Here is a 6,168-nt window from a genome sequence, read left to right as displayed (position 1 = left end):
TCAAAATTTTTAGCAATAATCGAGGGCTTCACGATGCTGGACCTCAATCTTCTGACAACAACGGGTGTGACAAAATCTCTTAAAAGTCAATTTTTATCGTTGGACATGATTGAGGTTGATTAGTCTTGTTCTGCCTTATCTGACTTGTGCATAAAAAAAAAACTTGTTCATCTACAAAAAAAAAAAAAAAAAAAAAGTTAAAAAGATTATTAGAACTAAAGGCAAGAAAACGAGCCAGGAAAGAACATAAAGGGTGAAATCAAAGACAACAGTAAAAGAGAAAAATGAAAAAAAATCTATATTAATTGAATCGTAATTGAATTAATGTCAATCTGGACACAATCGTCGATAATTATGCCAAAAACTTTGTGAGAAAATTAAAAGCGCACAGTTATTATCAAGTAATAAAAAGATTGGACTCGATAGGAATTGTAAAATTGAGTACCAATTAGAATCACGAAGTAGATTCTCTAAAAAGTCAAAAAATCATGAGAATTGAGAAAGAAAAGAAATCAAATCGAAGAAATATGAGTCTGAGGAGGAAGTCGATGTTGGGAAGCGACTCTAAGATTTCGATTTTGCCACGATGACTATTAACATCCTAAATAATATTTACTTTCTTGCACGTATGTAGGTGGTCTATCCTGAGATATCGATATAGACTTTTGAAATAATATTAGTGTGTCTATCCAAACACGATGCTTACTTTCAGGGCGATCTTACTAGAGCAACTACTTTCTTAGGGAGACTCCTATCATGATATCCCATGGTCCTCTAAATGTTATCTCCTACCTCGTGACGCCAAATCGAAATTGACTCATTAAGCTCTATGATAGTCAATTGTACACATGCCCCCCTTTTTGTGGCATGTGACATTTCAAATGTCAAACTACTTATGACCAAGATTTCATTTGAAGTTCGAGGAGACATCGCACATACAATGTTGCAGCAGTTAACCCTACGTCGAAGCTTCTTACTACGTGGATGTACGGTGTTACCACTGTTCGGCCAATGATCAAGCGTAATCGAAGCCATATCGATGGGAGCAGTTACGTTACCGCTAGCGGACAAGGGCCGCGTGTACCACCCATGGCAAACACGAGATGTTGATTCCAGAGATCTTATTATTCACTTTCTGTGACTCGACCAAGAGGACATATGATACACCTGTTAAAATTAGCCCTTAGTGTCAATTCGGATTGAGTTGGACTCGAGTTGAACTCAAGTCAACTCAGATTGTGTGAGACTCGAGTTGGACTCAAGTCACACAAGCCAAATTCGAATTTGATTAAAAGGTTATCATGCATGAGATGCATGATCATTAAAAAGCTGCATGATCTTCCTTAAAAGAAGAGAAAGATTATCATGCATGAGATGCATGATCTTCATTAAAAGAGGAGAAAGATCTTCATGCATGAGATGCATGGGAATTAATAAAGTATTAATTTCGTGGATCACTAAAAGACAAGAAAACCCTTCATCCTTCATATCTCATGGTGGGATATAAAAAGGGGTGAGAGGCTCTTGATGAAGGGGTGGTTGGATGCTCTTGCTCTTCCTCTTCTTCTTTCTCTTCTTCTTCTCTTGGTCGAACCTCCTCTTGTGGCTAGCACCACAGTTTGGTTCTTCTCCATCTCAGTGTTCGTGTGGATACTGTGGAGGCACGAACACACTGATCGTGCTGAGATCCGACAACCTTGAAGGCAAAGAGTTGCTGTCGGGATTGCGAAGGACACGCATCGAAGGTAAACTCGATTCTAGTAGGTAGAATCGTCAAACGAGTATGTTTTTCGCATGGATCTTCTGGAGGGATCCTGTTTTCCGCTGCGTTATATGCGGTTTAATCGGTTTTTCGCGCATATAGATCCCCACAATACCAGGGGATATTCAGATCTCGCCTGGGCAAATCGATGACTGATGAGGACATCATCGCAACTTCTTCAATGTACACTATGGAAACATCCTCAGCCAAGAAGAACCCCACATCTCCAATGTACATTATGAGAATACTCCCGATCGAGAACTTTCCTACATCTCTAGTATAACTATGGAAACATTCTTGCACCTCCAGTATATACTATGAGAACGTCCTCAACTGAGAACATCTTATGGGAGCATCCCATTAGTCCAACCCCTTGATTTAGTATCTGCTATGGGAACATCCTCGATCGAGACTTGAGAGCATTCCCTCAATCCTATATCTATCGTGGGAATATCTCTGATCGAGAACATCCCTTCACTTCGATAAAGCTATGAAAATATCCCTAATGGGGAATATCCGAGCCAAATCCATCTGAGACGGACAAAACACCATTCCTGAGCACTGCAGCCCCGATAGTTAAGCAACTATTAATAATTGCCACTAACCACGAGTAGGTGGCAATTTTTGTGGACAACAAGAAGCTCCACTATAAAAGGATAGGTGATGACCCACTATACAAGGATAGGTGATGACGAGAACCACATCGTCTCTCTCACGCATTTGCATACTCTTTTATTTCCTCTCATTCCTTCAGTGCATGATTGACTTGAGTATCAGAGAAATCACATCAGTGCATGATTGACTTGAACATTAGAGAGATCACATCGGCCTCATCACTATGTATGTGGCGCGGTGGATGCCGTGAGATTTAAAATAGGATTCCAACTCAAACTCTACCGGTCGGGACTCATCGGAAGTGGTGCAACTGCATCAACCGATGCTAAAGATCGAAGAGTAAACTGCACAAGAAATCTGAAACTGAGAAATTTGGGTCTCCAGATGATAATTAACAGGCCCTAAAATAGCATCATTTTGTCTGTCCCCTCTAGTGTTAAGCAAAACTATGTTTCTGAATAATAATTCATTAGAAACAGTGGATGAATGTTGTCCTCGACCAAGCAGTTACTTCATATCTGTTGTTGAGTCACAAAAACCAGGGTTCTGGGATTAAAAGAACTTGCTCACATGATCATATTAAAAATATAACTGAAGAGTTGTTTTACAGTTTGATATAGAATCAACACTGTAGCATGAAAGATAATTTGCAGGAAAAGTTGACTTACTCATTGAGGTTCAGCATCAGAAGCATTAGTGTTTCTTTAAGCTTGCATAGAATTCAATCAAATCAGGACACTCGTCCTTATAGCGAAGGATACACTTCTCCAAGAATGTCTTCTCTGAATATATCATGCATGTTGACAATTTGGTAGCTCTTTTGCAGTATCCCTTGGACTTCAAGAATGCCAAGATCTGATATCTCGGAATCAACCTTTTCTCCAAGCTAAATGTCAACAATATTGGACACAGCATCAAGTCAGATGAAGCACATCCAGCCTCATTCAGAAAGAACTCCATTTTTCTCTGCAAAGTCTTCACAGATACTGTTGTGAAGGTAGGACACTTTCGGAATGCAGCAACAAAATCGTCTTCCGACCACCCGAAGCCCCTGAACAACTCCATTTGCATCTTGAACTTTTTTGGATTGACCATGTAAAGAACCCACAGAGTCAAGTGGAACATCCCAGATGTCCGCGGCACCCCCAAGTTCTCCGCGCGACTGACCAAGGATTTCAATGAATCAGGTTTCTGCATCACAATGCTCGGATTATACTTCAAGATAGAAGAGAGCTTCTGGCCAGTGATTCCACATTCCTGTAGAATCCCGAGGTTGGGCTGGACCCTCTTCGGAATGCTGTACCCAAGAAACCACTGGTTACGCTTTAAAAACTTCCGCAGAAAAACCTCAGACCCAACAAGGCTTTGCCAAAATTTGATCTTTGACAGAATGGGTTCCATGTTGCTCCTGATGGAGATGGGATTTGACTGGACGAGGTGGACGACGTCGGATTGGGAGAGACCTAGATCCTGCAAAGCTCGGAACTTTGGGGCCAGAGATTTCTCTACGTCCAAAAGAAGACATTGGGGAGCGAAAACTAGGATATCCTTCACAGATTTGTCATCGAGGCCGTAACTTTTGAAGAAAGCAAGGACGGAATCTGGCTGCTGCCGGGATTTGATGCCGCCGAGAAGCTTCGAGGCATCAGTGGCCTTATTCTGGTCGAAGCCGCAGGATTCGATGAGGTACTGGGCCATGAACACGTGCTGCCCAGTGATGGTGCCACCGGAAGCGGCGTCGGAAGAGTAAGGGAAGACGGCGAACAGGATAGCATTGCGGGAACGAGGAGAACGATTAGGAGCTAGAGTTTTGGAGAAGAGGGAGAAGAAATGGAACCTGTTCATCGATCTCTCCTCTAATTTGTTCTCCCCCGAAACCCTAGCGCCGGTGTGCTAGGCGGCTGGTTGAGATCCGCTCGAGCGTTAGCGTTTTGTTGCATTTCTATATAAAATAAAATTATTAAAGAGTATTTTAATAAGGTAAAAGTAAAAGGAAATTTTTTTTATTAAAATAGTAAAACGTATTTTTTTTATTAAAATTATACTGTTTCTCACATGCGTATACTGTTTTGATATTCTATATACGAACCTCATTCTGTATGTCTAAAATAATAATAGTATTAATTTTTTATGATTAAATTATTTAAATTTTTTTAAATTTAGAAGTTAAGTTATAGTATTAAATATAAAAAATATTCAAATAAAAAAAATTTAATTGTTCATGAAGTATACGGGATAAAAAGTAATAGGATAATAATCAGGTGCACTCGGTGAACAACTAAATTTTTTTTATTTTAAAATTTTTTTATATTTAATATTATAACTCAATCTTTAAACTCTAAAAATAAAGTCTTAAATGATTTAACTGTAAATAAAATAATTTAAAAAATAAAAAATATATATACTATTACTATTTCGGATGCGCAGAACAGTTTCAAGTGCTCGGAATCATCTGTCATGGGCAAGTCACACAGGATAATACATGTAGAATATCAAAACTCTATATAAATATATATATTTAAAAATTATCATTATAACAGTTACGATCTTATAACTGTTATACAATTATAACAATTACGATTCTATAATATGATTCTGTAATTATTATAATATAATAATAATTAATAAATTATAAATATTATAATAGTCAATATGGCTGTCCTGAGCTCTAGCCTAGCTAAAAACATTTTATCCTGATGAGTTTGCGTGCCCTAAGCATCACGTCGTCCACTCTCATTCGATAATTTCTCTGGAGTGTTATTTGAGTAAACAATGTCAACAAGTGAACTCCTGCTCAGTCATCCCCATGATTGTTTCCGAACCTCGAATAGGGTCACGAAATAGATGTATATTTTTTTCAAGTTCCCATCGGAAAAACCATGGCCCACCTCACCCAGCCAACAACCATCACTAGTTTGCTTTGCGATCTCTTAGTCAAGTGTACAACATCTCCTCCCCATCAACGTGAGCAAGCCTGGGGGCGCTGATATGGTCCTCCTCCCTTTTCTTGCAAGACTCAGTCTCTCCTCCTTCATCCTTTTGAGCACCAGGTGAGGATCATTGTACGGTTGATTTCAAGAGAACTTAGAGAATGGCAAGGATGGAGATCTTGTAGAAGATCAGAGTGTAAGAATACATAAGAGACAAATAATAGAAGAACAACAAACTTGTTCATTCATTTATCATGTACCAATGATACAATTTATAATGTATTTACAGGACTCGGTCAATTGACCAATTAATAAAGAAAGGATATATTTTATTATTTATTATGTCCTTATTTAACTTGATTTGATTCGATCGTATGGAATACTTCTATTTTACTCTCGACAAATTCAATAAGAGATCTTTGACATTGAATTTGCTTATTAATCTACTGAAATATTACCTAAATAATGGCTTCATAAAGATATCAACAATTTGATCTTCTACAGAAATAAAAGAAATAGATAGCTATTGAGTTGTCATATATTCTCGAACAAAATAAAAATTAATTTTCACATGTTTTGTACGTGCACGAAAGATAGAATTTGCAATAAGAAATGTGGCTCCAATATTATTACATCAAATTTTTGGTACAATTTTTTAATGCAAGATGAAGTTCAAAAAGAAGTGATTTAAGCCAAATAATTTCAGACATTGTATTAGCTATAACTTTATATTTAACCTCAGTGCTTTAACGAGAAACTGTAGGTTATTTTTTCGAATTCCATGAGAAAAGATTTCGTTCAAGAAATATTACATATCCACTAGTAAAGCATTTGTCCTTAGGAGAGCTTGCCCAATTCGTA

The 6,168-nt window shown here is 37.9% G+C and overlaps 1 pseudogene; it reads right to left on the bottom strand.

The window, feature by feature from the left end:
- Positions 1-2,915: 2,915 nt before the first annotated feature.
- Positions 2,916-4,279, bottom strand: LOC141844215 (transcription termination factor MTERF8, chloroplastic-like; annotated as a pseudogene).
- Between the last annotated feature and the right edge of the window lie 1,889 nt (positions 4,280-6,168).

Source organism: Curcuma longa, chromosome 13, assembly GCF_044706935.1.
Source record: "Curcuma longa cultivar G26 ecotype Majalengka, Jawa Barat chromosome 13, ITB_CL_G26_1.1, whole genome shotgun sequence".
Taxonomy (NCBI): domain Eukaryota; kingdom Viridiplantae; phylum Streptophyta; class Magnoliopsida; order Zingiberales; family Zingiberaceae; genus Curcuma; species Curcuma longa.
This window is presented reverse-complemented; position numbering and strand designations above follow the sequence as displayed.